Genomic DNA, 19,818 nt, shown 5'->3' on the forward strand with positions numbered 1-19,818 from the left:
CGGGGCAAGGTATTGTGTCTAGGACAAATACTGCTTTATGCCCTTGCTGATGTCTGTCATTTCATTCGCTTACAGTGTTTGTTCAATCTTGGTGTGAAGGACAGGTCCTGGTCAGGCAATGTTGCCAAACATACAAGAGAGTCCTCAGGGAAGAAAGAGGATGGCAGAATATTCATTGTTTCTGTCCTGCCAAAAGACACAGGAAAAATACAGAGAATAAAACACATGTGAAAGTCTTGAGCATATTCTCTGTCCCCTTGTTCCACAGATGTTTAAACAAGTCCTTTACCTGTTGAGCATTTGTGCTATATACTTTATTTCCTTTGAAAGTAAGACTTTAGTTATCTTCAATCTTCAGAAGAGACCAGAGATTTTTTTTCAATATCCTTGCCAAAGCATGCTGGCTGCCAGTTAAAGTCTTCAGATACCTGATGTAAGCAGAAGAGACAGAAGATTATATGACCACATTGGCTGCAAAGTGTAAAAGTAAACAGGGAAGAGATTCAGAAAAAAGTTGTGGAAGAAATGTATTAAGACAGAAAATTATCTGTAGTAGACAAATATCCTTTAAAAACAAGTAAAAGACAAAAAACAAAAAGGTGCTTTGGGGTATCACTATGGCCTAGTTACCTTGATACATGTTTTAGAACTTCAGAGCTGTGATAAGAACAGACTTCAATTTTTTTCAGCTGGGAGCTGAGAGCATTCCACTGGAAGGAGGAGTCCCCCTTGGCCTGCTCTGCTGCTCCCTGCCTGCTCCTGTAGCCTGCCAACAGCGCTGAACAGCAGCATTGGCAGACGGCATTTTTCTGTCAGGGCCAACACTGAAAATGTGAATGGGTAACTTCTGTCAACAAATTAGATAATATCACCATGGAAATTTAGGGAAGACCAAAAAGCTTTGCATTGACAGCTCAGTAGCCTTCAAGCAATGACATCGAGAGTTAATAGCCTGGGCAAACTCCCAGTTTGCTGCCTAAAGGGACTTCCATCTTTAACTCTGGTGTTCTTCACTTTTCCCCCATTATTTATCCAGCTATTGAATCATAAATACAGACTGTCATTTCAATAAGTCTTGTTTGTTTAGAAAAACTTTGTCTAGGGCCTTAAGGCAGCCAGTATCCACTGGATATCCATTTCAGTATCCACTGAAATAACAAGGAAATCTCTTATTTTACTAGAACTTTCAAATTTAAAAGAAAACCAACAAAACCTGACTTTGAGGTTGTAGTAGTCATAGAGTTATGAGGGTGACTTCTAGGAAGTAGAAGCTAAAAAAATGAAATGGAAAAAGCTGTCAAAATTTTAACTTTCTATTTGAAGTGCCTTGTTCTTGATGCCTGATTCAGATAGTCTTAGGACAACTGTATTATGGGAAAAATACTCTAGGAATGTTAAACTGTCTGCATCTGGATGCTTAAATAAATATGAAAATTCACCAAATCATTAGTTGTTCTTGAAATAGCTACACACGTAGTCGATGGAGAGGATTTGGAATAACCTGAAGAGGTTGGTATTTGCATAGTAGTAGGGAAGAAATTATCCAGATGAGAATTAAAACTAACAACAAAACATACATAAAATTGTACAGGTATGATGGGATCGAAATATCAACCAAGTTAAACAAAACATCTTGTTTACTTATAGCTCAGAGTTTTGCAGATGGTGAATTATTTGGGCTAATTTATGCAAGATACCACCAAATAACCCATCTTCAGTGTTGCTCGTGTACCTATGAGAGATTGTCATGCCTTGTCTTCCCAGGACAAAGGAAATATGATTACAAAATCATAATACATTCCTATGGACACCAGTCAGCACTTCTGAAGGGACATAAGTGCTACAATATAGTACGAATTTGTATTTTACACATTTTTATTTTTTTTTTTTTACTTCTGGTCTATTGAGTGCTTTTGTATAAATCAACATTCATAGATACAGAGTCAGGGAAATGGGAAAATAACATGTTTCTCTGTGGATTATACTCTTTTGCCTTACGTTTGCTTTTCTTGGCAAGAAATCTGCAGAAGAAATACAGTAATATATGTAGGTGAGGCACTAACAATAACAAGCATGCCTCCTAGATTGAAAATGCAGAATACTTTTGACAGCCCTCCAAGGCTTATGTTAAAAGCCAAATTAGTACTGTTCCAATTAAATCTGCTTCAGGAAGAATTTCTTCACTGAAAAGATGGTAAGGCATTGGAATAGTTTGCCCGTGGAGGTGATGGAATCACCATCCCCAGAAGTGTTCAAGAAACAACTGGATTGTGGCACTTAGTGCTGTGGTTTAGTTGACAAGATGGTATTTAGTCAAAGGTTGGACTTGATGATCTTAGAGGGCTTTTCCAACCTTAATCAGTCAATGATTATAAGAAGGCTAAAAGCTACATTGCCTAGCACTTTTCACATTTTTGAGACCCTATCTCACAACTTAGAAGTCCTCCACGGCTGCTCATGCTCAGTGGCCTGAGCAATCCAGTGTGCTGCAGATAGTGAGGGGAAATGGTGACTCCTCCATCCCTTGCCACTGACTCCATCTTCCTTATCCTAAATGGACCTTCCCTCCAATGGCCAAGGAAAGTTCTCTGGTTTGGGGACTTCTGTTTTTTTTTCTGTGGGGTTTTTTGGGTGTTGGATTTATTGTTTGGGGGTTTTTAATTTTTTTTCTCCCCTTGCAGGGGAAGTGGTGCCCCATACTTTATGCAGTTTAACATTTGAAGGCACAGAAACAGTTCTGAGTGTCCAGACATAAGAAGGATGCTGCCTTTTGACACCTGAACTTGATTGTGATGATGTAGAAACACATCTTCCTTAAGCCTTATGATGTGCCCTGAACAGTTTTTGATTGTGAGAACCATGGCCTGACAAACAAATCTTTCCACAAATACTTATCTGAATACTTATGGGCTTTGGACTTGACCTTCCTTTAAGCAAGGACTGAAGCTAGCAGTATTACTTGGGAAGTTTTAATTTTTTAGCAGTGATTGGAAACAGTTCACAGAAAGCAAGATGAGTTCAGAAGTGCAGCATTTACAGAGTAGAAAAAAAGATGGTTAATCAACATGTGCTTGTGTTGGTATATTTTAAAAATACTTGGAATTTTAAGTATGGTTCCTGGAATAACTGCTGGACAATTATTATACATGTTTTTTGTTTAAAAATATTTAACATGCAAAAAATCTACTAAGAAGAAATTGACAAAAGGATGTTGTTCTTGTTTGATATACTTGTCTTAAATAATCCATATAGTTATGAAAACCACAGCTTAATAAATGGATATCTTGAAACAGCAATGCCTTTTTCCCCATGACAGCAAAGCTGCTTCTGTTGAAGCTAGATTCCTCTTCTTAGATGTTAGCAGCAATTTCGTATAGTTTTAAGTACGATTCCAAGGCATCAGTCCAACACGAGCCACGAGAGGGCAACACTTTTGCATAGCCTGTACAGGGAGCTGGGGTTTGGATGACTTTCCCCCCGCCAAGTCTCCATTCCAAAAACTATAGGGCAGTGCAGGGTTGGTTGCGGTTTTTTTGTGATGAGATTAATCTCTTTATCCATTAACAGTGCACCTAAAAAGAGTACCTTTTTCAGATTTTCTATCTACACTTCAGAACCACCTGCAGTCCCAACAGCAACTGACAAAACTACTAACAAAAAGGTCTAACTGGAGAAATATTCAATTATGTTTTAATTCAAGTGGGGCTTTTTAGTGAGAAATGAGTCCAAATGAACAGTGTATTCTATTCACACTCTCAGCATGGGAGCAGACTTGGCACAAAAATGAATACATAATTAAAGGTGGGTTTGCACTTCAGATTGGTCCAGATTTCAGCTAATTTTCTGCTTTAAACACTTCTTTAGAACTCATAATTTTTTAAAAAATTGTTTGAATTCCAACTCACTGAATTCACTGAAAGGATGTATTCTCTTCAAAGATTTCAGAAGTTAGTCTTATTTTTTATTTGCAGGTCATTTGGTTGAAATATTTTGAACAAAACCTGTCAGAAAATAGCCTCAGATCTCAAAAGGATTCTTGATTTTTCATGCTTCTAACAAATTTTCATAATTTTTTTCCTTGTTCTGTAAATCTGTAAATGAGGATCCTGGCTCGAAATCTGCAGGAAGAATCTAACAAATCCTTCTCTTAATGAAAACATGTTGGTTGGTTTTTTTCGATTAGTTTTGATTTTGCTTAATCTAGTCATAAGGCCTTTTAAAAAGCAGCAGTTAAAACTATAGGCATCACTGTGTTGAGAAGTGTGTCATTCTGCGTTCCTTTTATTTAAAAACAAAAGTGTAGATTAATTTCTCCTCCTCATTGAACCTCCTTATCTCTAGAATATATGGCAAAAAAAGCAGTGATGGCTTTTCTGTTCTTGGAAGGAAGAGGTTGGGGGTTTTTGTCATAATCTCTATCACCTTTGTCATCGTGATGGGGGAGGGGGTGGCAAAACAAATATTGAGCTTTGTAAAATTGCATCAATTTACATTTCCTAGTAATTAAATGATTTACATGCAACAAAAGAAGTAATTGCTAACTACAGGAAGTAAAAAAGTGAGTGGGGGAGGGTTGGGGGAAAATCAGTGGGAAACAAAGACTCTTTGTGGGATCTACAAGAGCCAAACATAGTTTGTTTAAACCAGTTGGGCAGGTTAAACGTAGAGACGCTGCTCTTTCAACAAGAAATCCCCTAGAATTGTCAATTACTCTTCAACGTAGACAGTGACTCATTGTCCACTGAATAAACAAAATAAAAAAGCAGTTGTGAACATCATGATAAAAACACCTTTGAGAAAAGCCCATGGTCTTTACAACTCAGACCTAGGTGACAAACTGTGATCCACCTCCAGCCTTAGCTTTTCAGTAGCTCCCAGTTTTTTCCCAAAAGGATGAAGGAGTTCTCTTTCACTAAGCACCATATTTCAGTATCTATGTGACTAGCACTGAATCAAGTATGCATTGCAAAAAAATGAAATGCCCGGGGAGAATACTTTTTAAGTTGAATTTAGTATTTCACAATTATTCCAGCTGTATGTTCACTAATTATATTCCTGATGTTTACTCAGTGAAAACAACTTGTATGGTATGTTAGTACAATGGTGCTGACTGGAAAAAAAATCTCCATATGATATATCCATCTCAAAAGTGGCCTACCCTTATCTGAACCTAGCTGTTTCCTATTAGTTAATTAGTATTTAAATCTGGTGATAAAAATGTGATGGAAAGAATGAGCTGTGCATTAGCAGCCTTGATACAGCTCCTCTTAGATATTGTAACTTGGAGTGAATAAAGATAGAGTAACAAATTGCTTTAAAACTCCTGCCACCTCTCAGGTAGAGACCACTTCCAGGCAAAAGGACAGAATGTTCTTACTCAGTGGGTGGGTTTTTTAAGAGCACTTAATAGATTACAACCAGAGAGGCTATTTCTAGTCCAAACTACACTGTGCCTTTGTAGTCTATACTGATGGATCCAGAAACGAAAGAACATCTGTCAAAAGAGCTTTTATATTGGAAAAATACATTTATATCTCTGCAAACTTTTAAAGAAGACTTCTGCTTGTTACTGCTTGTTACTTCAATAGATTAAAAAAAAAAAAAAAAGAACTTTCCGACTGAACGAGACACCAGCATAGCACACGAATTTAACCCTACCTTGAAATGAAATAGTTTTCTAGTACATAGAGCTCCCAGCACCGTTTGAATACATCTTTTGAAAACAAATGCTGTGGTCACTTAGTGGACAGGTTCTGTGCATACAGTCAGAACAAATTTTCCAATAAACAGCCATATGCTAGGCAGAATCTGAGTTTAGCAAAACTATCAGAAAGGTTTAGTGTGAAAATTTTGCAAAGACTGGAGAAGACCAAATTTTCTCTTCTTATCATAAAAATAAATTCTAATATGCATGGAAGAGCAAATAATAAATAATTTCCTATTGTTGGCCAAAATTTCTTACCAATTACTGTTAGCAAGAAATTTGGTTCAAAAAGAATAAAAAAACTGGTAAAATAAGGGAAAATAAGCACTCACTGTTGAAATATTCCAAAGTTGTTTTGCAAAGCGTGAATGTTATCTCTTAATTCCTAATTCATCTGTCACCTCGAGACAAAGAACTCAGAAACATGCATTTGACCCTGTAGATTTATTTTTACTTTAACTTTTATAACAAATCCAACCCTGAACAGAAGTCAGAGCAGAACTTTGAGCAATTACTACAGTGAGATTTTGCTCAAAGTATGATAGAGTTAATATAACACCATTTTAATAAATTCTGCCAATGAATAACAGAATAATAGCAATAAAAACTCAATATAAAACTGCTTCAAATTCCAGACATGAAAGTCTTTTGATGAAATAAACTCCCTCTCTATCATACCCAAACTGTATAGTGTGATTAAAGATTTATCTCTTGTTGTTACTAGGATTAAATTATAAAGAGAAAGCTAGAAGATATTATATAAAGGCTGAAGCTACTGTTTCATTGCCTAGTTCAGGCACTGCTCACCAGCTGATTTACTTAAGCCTTGTGCCAAATTACATAAGAGCATGTTGAAGAGACAAGAATGTTTTTTCCTTGGCACTTGTGGCTGGCTACAAATACACCCAAAAATGTTTCCTAAGACCCCGAGTTGTTTTAGTTTCTCTTAGACATTCCTTATTTGCAGCTGAGTTGAAGGGCTTTTATTTTTAAGGGTGAAATAGCAATAGTAGAGTGTTGAAGGGACACAGCTTTTTTGCTCGGCAGAGGCAGAAGTCACTTAATGCTTTCAGCAGTTTTCTCCTTGCTTGCAGAGTAGCTAACAATAGCCCATGCAATAACAAGCTTTGTAAAAATCATCATCTTCAGCAGGTGATGTTTTCCTTTAGTATGTGTACGTATACAGGGGGAACCCCCCCACAACACACACACACACAAAATCTCAAAAAAACTCCAAACTAAAACCACTGCACCTCAAAAAAACCCCATTTTGAACATCTTTTTCAATTGGCTTGAGAACCTGAGTTCTCATCTGATTGCAGCACAAAGCAGTACAAAAAGAGTAAATTACTGCATGTTTGTTTTCAGATACTGATGTTGAGGGAAGACCATAGAACATTCAATCAGATTTTCTCAGGCACAAGTCTTAAAGATCAATACGTGGAAAGCTCACAAACCTCCAAGTGGTTTAGATGCTAGACTAAATTAAACCCTAAATTAAGGTCAATTACCTGCATTGAAAGCTGCTGGCTCAGAAAATACTAACCAGGTTTTTGGAGGTAGTTAAGTATGGGTGTTCTATGCAGTCAGAACTGGTTCAGAGCAAACCATGTCTGGCCAGTGTAGAAGAGTAGGACTGATTATGAAAATGGTAGAACAGCAGTGTGTTTGGGCTTTCTTCTTTCTATCTCTATTTTGCTAAAAGTTCATAAACTACTTCGACAGTTTTATTTCAGTTGCAGGAAACAAGATATTTTACTTCCAATACCACTCTCTAAAAATTGTAATTTTTTTCCATTTCTCTGCCACTTGTGTTTAGGGAACATACTAATTGTCTCTTCTAACAAAAAGAGCTAAGAATTCACATTGCTTGATCCTGTTTTTACTGGTATTTCTTGTGGCCTGGGGCGATAAACCTATTTTTGCTGGCCCACTTCCCACTTCTCTGAAGGGGACATAATTCTCAATACCTGTACTATTCCAGAAGAATCTTCTAAAACTTGTGTAAACTGTAAATTGACATGATTTGTAAAGCGTATGAAGATTTACCAGTGAGGAGAGCAATATTCACTCTAGACGTGTTAATTTTTTGAAGATTTCCTGTGCTTACTAAGATGACAAGCCAGTGAGCTGAAGGTTAAAAACTAGGACCAGAGGTCCTGTTGACATGCTTTTGTCTATAAATCAGTGGGAAGGAATAGAACAACTAAGGAAAACACTTAGATAAAATCAGATTTATCATTTCCTAGTGTTTCACTAGATATCAACATCTACCTGTAGCTTCTGTGAGGGTAACTTTTCAGCAAAATTGTAACATTTCCAAAGGTTACAGGAAGAAATAAGTTACCATAAGATGAGATGGCTTTTTTTCACTAAAACTTTGTGGTTTTATGCAGGTGAAAAGTTAGTTCCCTTCTTGCTACTTTACCAGGAAATAATTGCTTGTTTTTCTGGTAGCTTTAAACAGTTTCTGTTTGTGATCCAAGTTTCCATCCAAAACTTTATAAAAGTGCTATTATTCCAATGCAGAACTTCTAGTTAAATTTTTTCCCCAATGCCTTCTACAGTATTTTGCCTTTTTTACTCTTTTTTTTCTCTCCACTTAAAAGCCATTAGTTTGCTTGAAACACGCACTCTTCCAGCTGAACAGATGTGAGTATCACATGAAAGCTTTGAGGAATGTTCATGGCAGCATCTGGTACTTCACTTTAAAGTTTATTTTTAACATGAAATAGTTGTGAGCGGTCATTTGTAGCTGAAATGCTGTCTTCTAAAAGCAATGCAATCAGCTTTGACCCTTCAGCATAAGGGAAAAAAAGTATGATGATATATGGTTTTAGGTAGAGCTATTACAGTGACTTCACTTTGTTATTCATCACGTTTGTGCAGATCTATGTATTTTATATGCTAAAACTTCCTTTGAAGTTAGGTTGTGTCATGAGAACTGCATCTTCAGAACCAAATCTATCAAAAGCTTTGGTAAACTGTTTTGCTTTTCTGAAAATCTTTCTTATTCTAGTTTACAGTCACCTTGTTGCCTTTGCCAAAGCAAATTTGTTGCCTTTAATAGGAAATTACCTTTGTAATTTTCATGTGACATCACAGTGTCAATGGAATCATTGCTGCTATTTCTGTGCATAAAATTGATGTCACAATGGTAGGTATGATGGCATAAGATGAGATAGGAGCTTCTGAAAGGCAGGGAGAGGTGATAAAAAGGGTTTTGTGGTAGTTTATAGCTCCTGGGAAGGCTATAGTGTAGGCCTCAGCATGGCTGGAGTACTGAGGGAATGAACCACTGGGGCTGCTGGGGTACTGCAGAGCTGCTCCCTCCTGTACTCCCTCAGGATTGTGAGAGATAGAGGGTTCTTTTACCACCCTGTCAAAGCGGCAGCTCCTGTCACTCAAAGGGGAATCCCAGAGTCTGGCTTACAGCAGTTTTCCACTCATTTGGTGCCAGGGCTGGTAGAGTAGGAGAGAGCCTCTAGCCCATTATTTCCAGCCGTGAAAAAGGACTGGCAGGAAACATATTTAAGCAGATGTCTTGTGTTCTAACAAAATTCCAGTGAGTCATCCACATGCCCTTAGGCATTCAATGCACCAGACGGCTTCCTAATGCCTGTGGCATCTTGCTCACAATCTAATATTATGCACACATTTCACATAATAAAACCCCACACCTTCAGCGTTATGGGAAGGTCCATAACGCTTTGCTAACCTTGGTAAATTTACTGTGAAATTGAGGACCTGGCACAGGAACTTAATGCCTGATACAACTTCAATCTGATTTGGTGTTAACAGCCAGAACCTGATTCTGGGCTGCAAGTGGCATCACTGTAGCAATGTTTTGGGTCACCAGCATTTGCCATCTTCAGACAGCCCATGCAGACAAAAGGGTTTTTGTGAACTGGCTGGCAGCCTATGAGGTATGTAAGCAGCTGTGTGTTACCTTAATTTTCCCGTTCTTTGTCCCAACATGCCACTCGGGGACTGACTCAAAGTGAATTAAAAGAAAAGCAAGATGTTTCAGCTTTTAACAGCAGCAAGCTCTTTTTCTGCCATGGGTGCAAAAATGAATGTCCTAAATCTGGCCTTTTGATACTCCTTCTCCTCCTAGCAGAAAAAATAAAGCCCCATGTGCTGTAGTCTCCAGTTAATGCTATCTCGTAAATCAATTTTCAATACTGAATGGAAGTGTCAGAGGAGGACATGTATCCAGCTAATGATTTACTTACTGAAAGATCGAGGAAAATATTTGTGCACAACCACGTCCTGCACAGCTGATAATGAACAACCCCACCTGTTCGGCCCCATATTTCTGGCCTGCCACTACGCCTGGATGTGAAGCAGTGGTTTCTGTATCAGCAGCAGCAAAGCAAAGCCTCATCTTCAACACTTGCTTGGATGATTGCAAAATATGTTTGCACTATGCTATGTGTTTCATACAGCTCATAACCTGATGTCATGAATCAACACGAAACCATCTCTGGGAATAAACCCTGGGTAAATCAAAACATGTTACAGAAGCATGAAAAAAAGATTTAACAGTGAAAACTAGTGTGGGAAATAAACAGAAATTTATAGCAATATGACATCTAAACTGAATCTTACACTGTTGCAGAGATGACCCTGGATTAGTATAATTTGGAGTCTTCTATAAGCCTGCTTGCTCTGTTTCACACAAGCAACTCAATTACTTCCTTCTAAAAGAGAAATAATGCTTTTTCCAGTCAGTCTCTCCATTTATTCTGTAAACATAGTTCTTATCAAATGTCATTTTTACTTATGATTATTATACCAGATTGTCTAAAGACACTGTTAAGTATACCATGCAGCCAAGTATGTTTATGGAGGAGATAACTTTAGAGACTGCTTTACAAGTGCTGGCATTTGGTTTTGCTTCCTTTGGGGTCTCAAACGATGCATATTGCCTTTTTGACTAAGATGCATCCATTTTATCAGTGTACTCCGTGTACCAAAAATAGTTAGTTAAGCAACCTCAAAACTGGGAGTTATTTCAGGTGAAGCAAGCAGCAGGGGTGTTTTTCTTCTCCAGAGAAAATAAGCCCTCTTAGTTTCACTCTTTGATTAATTTCAGGCTAATTTTAGTAGATCTGAAGCCTTGAAAACACTCTTCTCTGAATTGTGTGAAAACATTGACTCAGTGTTGCTGAATTTCTGGCATTTCTCAGATTCTCTAATGTCCTGAGAGAACTCAGATTGAATCCTAAATTGTTAAAGAAGTGATCTCACTTTCACCTGTGGTGGGATCAGATCTTTTATCTTTGAAGTCTCAAACTGCTGCACCCTATTCTCAAGGGCTTTGACTTGCAAATACTGTTCCTATATAGGAAACCGAAATCTTGTCATGCAAGAAGATGGTTTGTCCTGTTATGTATACCTCTGCTCTTGCCTGACAAGACATAACATCTGAGGTTACCTGTATGAATGCCTCATGTCAGTGTCCTGCACTGACAGTAAGGGGAAATAAACTAGTGTGACTCTTTTAAGAACAACATTGGTAGAAAATGAAAACATGAGGAAGCCTTCCTTGCTGTTAAATTGATTTGCTATGGAAGTGGGAACAATTCTTGCCTGCCTCTTGCTTGTGAGTTGTTCTCTTGCTATGAGAAGAGGGTGTGTTCATGTTGTAAGTAGTAAACAGGCAGTGTAACTTTATGTAGTGTATTTCTTCTGTATATGGCTTCATTTTTTGGTATGAAACTAAGGGGAGTACCAAAGCTACTACAGACTACACAGAGCAAATGTAACAGAGACAGTGAGGTACCCGACATTTTAAGAGATGAACTTGAATGCACCAGATAGTGACATCCCTGCATTGTGGCTGATCAACAGCTTCATCATTACATCCTATGCCAGAAATTTAAATACCTTAGCTTACCATAGACATATTTTAATCCAAACTTTTTGCATTTGACAGCAGTTAATATCCAATTTTTATTCTGACTCTTAAGATAGTCAGGAAACTTGGGTTTGCAGGTTTTTGGCTAGGACCTACTTTCTGTTCATACTGATGACTAACAGGACTCAGTGGTTTAAATATTTTCCAGTAGGAAAAAATATTCAAGACATAAATTGCATTTACTCTAAATAGAAGCCTGCTCAGTGAGGTCCTTGAGGACACTGTGGTTATTCATTCAGTAGGGTTATACTTTGAATATGGAACCCCATCTTGTTCATATCAAATGTGGGTAAAGAGATATTGGCATCTGGCCCACTAACATCCTTAACCATTGAGTTCCTGCTCAGTAAAACTGATGGAAACAGGGTCTTTGTTTTGAAAACAGAATAAAGAGACCACAAAACCACATACACAAACAAGTGCTGGACTAATTCAGCAACTAAAGACATATTTGAAGCCTGAGGTATCAACAAAAGGGATATGAATGAGGAGAAACTTCTTAAGGCGTCTGTAAATCCCTTGTTGCTTGACACTAATGATATATAAAGTCCACACAAATAATATAGCATGTAAGTATCTCTAACATTTTTATGGATATTCTTCAAAGAAAACTCTTACAGTAAGAGAAATTAAAATGTCCATAGGAAGAGTAGTGTACTTTACAAATGATAAGAAAGCAATAGAAAGATTGTCAAGTTTCAGGAAGATCTGGATGACATAGAGATATTAGTAAATTCTGCCCTGGATTTGAGTTCAAATGTTTTTGTTCACATAATGCTTAGTGGAAAATAATTTAAGCAAGATACACCATGCTGACTTCATCTATTACATAAATTACATTACCTATGGAATCTGCTAACAGTATTGCAGAGAAGAGTGATATTATCTACGATATCTATTCTTAAGCTGTTTGGAAATCAGCTGCTGCTGGAAAACATTAACTGGGAAAAAAATTTTGTGCTCATTTTGATACATGGTGTCTGGGCAATCGCCAACCATATGAAGTTCAACAACAGAAAGTGCCAGATTCTGCACTTGGGATGGGCCAGCTCTGGATGTTTGTACAGACTGGGGAATAAGATGCTTGAAAACAGTGCCATGGAGAGGGACCCAGGGTTCCTGGTTGATAGCAAATTGAATATGAGTCAGCAGTGCCCTGGCAGCCAGGAGGGCCAACCATGTCCAGGGGGGCATCAGGAAAAGCATCGCCAGCTGGTCAAGGGAGGGGATTGCCCTGCTCTGCTCTGCACTGGTGCGGCCTCACCTTGAATATTGTGTGCAGAGGGACAGGGACTGATGTCTCTTCTGTGGTGACCAGTGACCGAATCTGAGGAAGTGGCCCAATGTACTGGACACTGTTGAAGCCATACCTTGAGTACTGTGTCCAGTTCTGGGCCCCTCACTACAGGAAGGACATGCTGGAGTGTGTCCAGAGAAGGGCAGAGAAGCTGGTGAAGGGTCCAGAGGGTAAGTCCTGAGAGGAGCAACTGAGGGAGCTGGGCTTGTTTAGCCTGGAGAAGAGGAAGCTCAGGGGTGACCTTATCACTCTCTACAACTACCTGAAAGGAGGTTGTAGCCAAGTGGAGGTCAGCCTCTTATCCCAAACAACCAGCAAAAGGATAAGAGGACACAGCCTCAAGTTGTGCCAAGGGAGGTTCAGGTTGGACATCAGGAGAAATTCTTCACTGAGTGGTTGTTAAACATTGGAATGGGCTGCCCAGGGAGGTGGTGGAGTCACCGTCCCTTGGAGATGTTCAAGAAATGACTGGGCGTGGCACTTAGTGTCATGGTCTAATTGACAAGATGATGATCAGTCAAAGGTTGGACTAGGTCTCAGAGGTCTTTTCCAACCTAAATGATTCTGTGATTCTGTGACATTGTGGCTAGAAGCCCAAGCTGAGTGAATTTGCATTAGGGAACTGTTATTAATTTCTCACTCTCTTTTTTTCTTTCTTTTCCCCCTGCTTTCTTATATTCTCAGTAATTGTTATACAGAGGATTCTTCTTTCATATTATTTGAATAGGTACCCAGTGGGATAGGGCTAATGTTTTGTGGATCCTTATACTCAGCAGTAACCTAATAACTTTGTGGAGAGGTACAAATTTATACTATAGTATTCCATGGCTTTTATAGCAGCACTTCTGATAGTCATCCTCGAATAGCACTTGTTGAATTCATTAGGGAACACTGATGTTTGCTAAACAGCAGATCTTGTTAATAATTCAGTTCCTTTCAAGCCCTTTAAAACATGATTCTCATGTCTATAAATGTGATTTGCAAATTGGGTAAGCTGACTGTGCTAGTTTAGTCTAGGCCTTCCTTGGTGACCAGTTTGTAACCAAGGAAGGGTCCAGATTTACCCAGTATTCCTACGATTTTTACGTAAGCCAGGGTATAAGAAGAAAGGAGGAGAGGCCTTTGCCCTCTCTTTCCTTCCGGCGGCTTTGGAGGTGCGGGTTTCCCTGCTGTTGAGTCTGTCGGGTTGGGGAGTGAGGCCTGGTAAGGCCTTGCCCACCTTGGGAGACGGAGGTTGCCGGCGGTCGTTCCAGCGTGACTTTCTGTTGTCCCAAGGAGAGTAGTAAGATATTCTTTGCTAATTCTTTTAGTTGCTAGATCTTGGGCTACTCATCGGGATATATATATAGTTTATTTTGGTTTTGTTCCTTTTTTTTCCCTTCCCCCTTCCTTTTGCCTTGTGAAATTGTATATATATTTCAATTGTATATAATTGTAATATAAGTGTAAATATATTTATATATATTGCTTTAGCTGTCTCTCTCTCGTTTCGGTTCTCTTGGTTTTTTTTCTCTTCTTTCTTGGTTGGCAGGGGGGGACTTCTTGTGGTGAGGTTTGGAGACTTGGCAGGGAGCCAGCTTCAAACCATATCACTGACGTAGAGTGCTTTTTGCCAAGAAAAAGCACAATATAACAGCAAGGAATGGAATGAGTTGGAAGAGGAGAAGTTGAGGTAAAGGACTGCAACATTCAAGTTGTAGACTTAAAGGAACTTTCTTCTCTTTCAAATGCTCTAAGGAAAATTTTTGGTCTTCATTTATTTTGTACTATTTTGACTGTCTTCCTTGCCATTTGATATGACAAATTCTAAGGACATTAGAGACTGCTGCATTTTAGGCAAGTGACTTGGCAAGAACTTTTTTCTGCTCTTCTCACTCTATATCAGTATTATGTGGACTAAGTTCTTTTTATCAGCTACAAAGAGATCCTGATGCAGGTTTTCACCCTGTCTGACATATACTTTCCCAGCTATCAGAATTCTGTCTCCCTTTATACTTAATAGAGAAAGAAAGAAGGATTCCCATTTCTCTACAAGTTAAGAAACTGGAGTACTCAGAACTCAATTCTATCTCCTGGAGACAATGTCTAATATAAGAGCAGATGAACTTAGTTACCCAAATTAAATGCCTGGGTAACAATCCCATAATACTGCTGACTTCAGTAAGAGCTGAGAGCATTAATTAGCGCCCAAGAAGTACTCAGTCTTTGAGAGCTCCATCTGCTATTAAAAAACCAAGGTAACCAGCAACTACCCTACAGCAAACAAAGTAAACAAGACTTAACTTTCAGAGCACTTGTACTTTACAGGTACTTCCTTTTTCCTGCAGGAAGTACAACTTATTTCACAAGAACAACCTGAGTGAGATTTACTGCAAAGACCGATGCAACCGAATATCAGCTCTGCAGTCACTGTCAAGCCACAAGCTTGGGCTTGGGTAAGGTCACCGAGGGCATCACTTCCCTCTGCTTCTCCCTTCTCTCTCTCCTATGCAGTAACTGCGGAAAGACTTCCTGTAAGGATCTTAGACAATCTATTGGATTTTAAAGGGGCTGCAGACTGCACTGTTTAAAACTGTTTTTAATGTTCACCATAAATTTCACCTTACACATAACTATCTAAAGGATATTTTTTTCTTACATTTTAAGAGCTGTCCAAAGGAGGAACAGGGGTAAAAGGGGATTATATACAGTGCTGTTGCTGCTATAAAGCTGAGCCTTGCAGGCTGTCTGAAAGAGTAGTGGTGAGCACAGGAAAATGAAAACAGTATTTTACAGCAGTAGTGAATCTAAAATGAGAATTGTTCCCGTCAGTAAAGCACTTTTTTAAAGAAATAACTCTAGTCTAAAAGTGACATGTTGGGCTTCATTCTGTTATTGGATGCTTACTAAAATCCTTACTAAAAGTCCTTCTTGGCTGTTTTTTTGGGTCACAAGGTCTGTGGTCTGCTACTGCAGGCAGAGCCAATCCTGATAGCATTACTTGGGCAATCAAGTGAGTGCCTTTGGGATTTATATACCCAGGCTTTCGTGCACAGCTGCTCCCATTTTTCAGCAACTATGTATGCTGGAAAGACTGCAAGAAGAAAGACAGAAGTATGTTTGAGATGTTGTTATTTATCTTATTATACAGTAAAGAAAGTTCATTACCCATGAGTGTGCGCATTATCAAGAAGGTACACAAAGAAAGGTTGAGAGAGTTGACGTTTTTCAACCTGGAGAAAAGAAGGCTCCAGGGAGACCTTATGGTACCTTACAGTACCTGAAGGGGGCCTACAAGAAAGCTGGAAAGGCACTGTTCATAAGAGCATGTAGCGATAGGACCAGGGGTGATGGCTTTAAACTGAGAGTAGGTTAAATTAGATATTAGGAGGAAATTCTTTACTGTGAGGGTGATAAGGCACTGAAACAGGTCGCCCAGAGAAGCTGTGGATTCGCCATCTCTGCAAGTGTGCAAGGCCAGGTTGAATGGGACTTTGAGTAACCTGGTCTAGTGAAAAGTGCCTCTGCCCTCAGCAGGGTGGTTGGACTATAGACGATCTTTTAGGTCCTTTCCAACCAAAACCATTCTGTGAGTCTGATTAATCATTGAAAAAGAGGATAAGGGTGATAATGCAAATGATCCCACCTAGTGACTCTGCTGTCTGAGAGATGATCAACACTTTACCTGTTCATTTGGTTTCTATGTTCAGTAAGTGGTCATATGCTTGGAAGCATACAAATTATCATTATTTGTGTGTACATGTCACAGATAGCTTACTGGATTTATTTTTTATGTTATTTGACTGTTTTCTCCAGTACGGGATTACCTCCAGAAATGCAGCTATGCTCTATCAGCTCTGAAACCAGAGCTAGTGAAACAAGCAAAAATATATCTGTCTTCTTCTTTGTGAGCATAACGATCTGCTTCTCCCTGACAGGCAGGAGCTGCATGAGTGGAGATAATAGTACTGAGTTTGAGTTGTAGGGCTTGAAGAGATTTTGTCATGGCAGTATGAGCATCCTTCCCATTTACCACTGACGTTCTTGAGTTCAGCCATGGTACTCTAAGAGCTTGCCTGGGTAGAGAAAAATTGAAGGAGAAATGGCAATTGCCAAGAGACCGTAACTCTCAAACTCAGCAAACATGTCTGGGAATCCAAGGATGAATAATTTCAGGAATGATATGAGTGCTTCATAGCTAAGCACACAGACACGAGCAGAGTATGATGTGATGTCTGCACATGATCTTATCTCAACGCTCTTGGAGAGAAAGGGGGATTTTTTCAGTTGATGGAAATTTGATATCTAAGTCTCCTGAGTATTTGTTGGAAATCTTACCGTGAGGCTTATCTGTTTAGGCATGCATTCAGCAAAAATTAGTTTTGTTTGAGGGGTATTGGGATGGGATTTTATCTGAACAAGGGTGGGAGTAGGCTAGGTTCCAAGTTTTAAACAGATTTTTTTTTTTTTTTTTTTTTTTTAGTTCTAACAGATTCACTCTACTTATTACAAAATATAAAGAAATCCACTTTAACGTATTTTAAACGAACAGCTGCCTCTCTGAAGAATTCTGATGCCAATTATAAAACATGGCTACTTATCTTGTGGGGACCTAAGATGTGGGGAAATTGTGTGGTATGACTATAGCACTTTTTCTTTTCTCATAATGGACAATGTTTAATTTTGCATGAGGACAAAACCCGTAACATATTTGCATAAGTCAAACAATGGAAACGGAAATATATCAGCTGGAGACATAGAATATTTTTTATATACTGTGCTGAAATATGCAGTCCATATTCAAGTAAAAAAATCTAAGAGACTGGTACTACTTCTGTGAGTACAGCAATAATAAATCTTCTGTATTATCTTCCTCCCCACCACCCCTGATGCATCTGGTCCATTCTTTCTTGTTAAAAACATAACTCACCAATGTATATGTGTTCTTCTACTGCGAAAAGAATGAACAGATAGAGACCGTTGAGCAAACTGCTTTTAGATCCTGAAACTGAAATTAGGATTTTGCTCAAGCCATCTCTCCAACTTTTGAATGAGGCAAAAGGAGTGAAAAGTGCATGGTAGGCATGAGATGCCACAAAATATTACCCCTCTTTTCCATTGGGAATGGAAGTTCAGTCACATTGGTTGACCAGACACCAGACAAGACTGGTGAATACAAGACTTTTAAACATATGACAAGGTTCCAGTTTAAATTTTGTATGCTTTTTTTCAGTGTATTTCTGGTGAGGGATAGACCTTTTTTCCTTGAAATTTAAATCTACTGGCTAGATGGGTTCTATTTAAATGCTATGAAACATATTCTGAGGGTGTTATCAGTCATAGGAGACTATATTTTTATTTGAGCTTAGTATTTCCAGAATGCTTGAGTACTCTGTGATGCTCTCAAGTGGTAATGTTTGTGTTAAGACATCATATTAGCACATATTCAATGTGCTCCAACCCATCCATCACACCATCAGGGCATCCACCTGCCTGGTAACCCTCCTCAAAGGGGGCTGCTGAGAAGCATTTAAATTCAGATCTCATTTCTGCCTGAAAACAGACAGGTACAAGATGGTCATGTGCAGGGGTTTTAAAAACAAAATCCCTTCTGGATCAGACCTGCCACCTTTGTGAGATTTACCTCCTTGCAGAAAATAGTGAGCAGCCAGCATGAACTCTTGTCTGCAGAATGGAAATATCAAGCTGATCAACATTTCCGCATTGCTAGCAAGATAATCCTTCATTTGAGCCGCTTATCTGAAATCTGTCTCATGAATCTGATGGGAGGATTTGCCCTAAGTAGTTAATTATGGTGTTGCTAAATTTCCTCCTCTCTCCTTATTCCTTCACTTTAAGGAAAATCATGCAGCTATAAAGACTATAAACTTTAATTAAAAACAAGTGAAACATTATCTAGCTGAACACTTATTAAGGCACCTGAATTTATCTTTTAAACTTTCATTCTGATCTTACTCACTTCCACAGATGCTTGCTGTTGGTGGATTTTTAGTCAGAGCTAATCTGGCTGTTCTGACAAAATTGTGGGGTTTGGTGGGTTTGGTTGATTTATTTTTAGTATATTTGGAGGTTTTTTGTTTGCTTGGGTGTTTGGGTTGTTGTTGATCTGATTTAAGGCACTTGGAGAATTCCTCTGCATCAAGCTAAGCCCTGTCTGTTGTCCTGGTCTGAACCTGGCTGTGAGGGAATTGCAAAGAGAGAATAAAGACACTACCAGATTAATTATTTCTGGGGCATGTGAGACTCTTATAATCTTCTACTCTAACTTATACTGCAGAGAGGAACCACGGTTAAGGAATTGGTTTTTTAAGGTATTTTGTACCTAAGTGAGATTTATGAGGTAGCTTTGGTATGTTTTGCAATTTTAAGTGCCATTTTTGACCCCTAATGTGATGACGATAAAGAATTGCAAAGACATGTTGACACACATCATGAAAAGGACCATGGTAACATGGGAAATAATTGGGTTCATTTCTCACGCATGTAAAGCATTTTGTCCATGAGGAAACATTTCACTGGTTATTCAGATTTCTCACCTGACCTCTTCAGGAAGATCCTGTTCAGGTTCTGCTTGCACACAAACTTTCTTTTCCCTCAGAATGAGGTCAGTATATTTTTCTTGGTGCCAGCACTAAACAGAACTGGATGTTCACTGTGCCTTAGGGTGAGACTTCTTATGCAGCACAGCAAAACGTGCATCTCCTGAGACATGTGAGAAAAGGACTTTAATTCCAGTAATAAAAGGTGTTCTCGTATCAGAGAAGAGATACCTGTAAGATTTAAGTTCTACTTAAATAGTTATAAAAGCTCTCATTCTCCTTTTACTGAGTTGGTGAACAGGAGAGACCTGGATTTCATATGGCCCTGGCCTCTCGGGAAGCTGCTGGGCACAGC

General features: G+C 38.7%; 2 long non-coding RNA genes across 4 annotated transcripts in view; one reads left to right on the top strand and one right to left on the bottom strand.

Moving 5' to 3' along the window:
• On the bottom strand, positions 1-17,881 carry LOC116797070. The gene is made up of 3 exons (XR_004360569.1): positions 17,834-17,881; positions 290-428; positions 1-186 (listed from the first exon to the last, which is right to left on the bottom strand). It is a non-coding gene; the product is annotated as an uncharacterized LOC116797070 (long non-coding RNA).
• LOC116797064 overlaps positions 17,878-19,818 on the top strand; it is a 16,225-nt gene continuing 14,284 nt past the window's right edge. For all 3 annotated transcript variants that reach the window (XR_004360566.1, XR_004360568.1, XR_004360567.1), the window contains exon 1: positions 17,878-17,981. This is a non-coding gene — a long non-coding RNA (uncharacterized LOC116797064). The remainder of the gene's footprint in view (positions 17,982-19,818) is intronic.

The sequence above is a fragment of the Chiroxiphia lanceolata genome, chromosome 1 (genome assembly GCF_009829145.1).
Source record: "Chiroxiphia lanceolata isolate bChiLan1 chromosome 1, bChiLan1.pri, whole genome shotgun sequence".
Taxonomy (NCBI): Eukaryota; Metazoa; Chordata; class Aves; order Passeriformes; family Pipridae; genus Chiroxiphia; species Chiroxiphia lanceolata.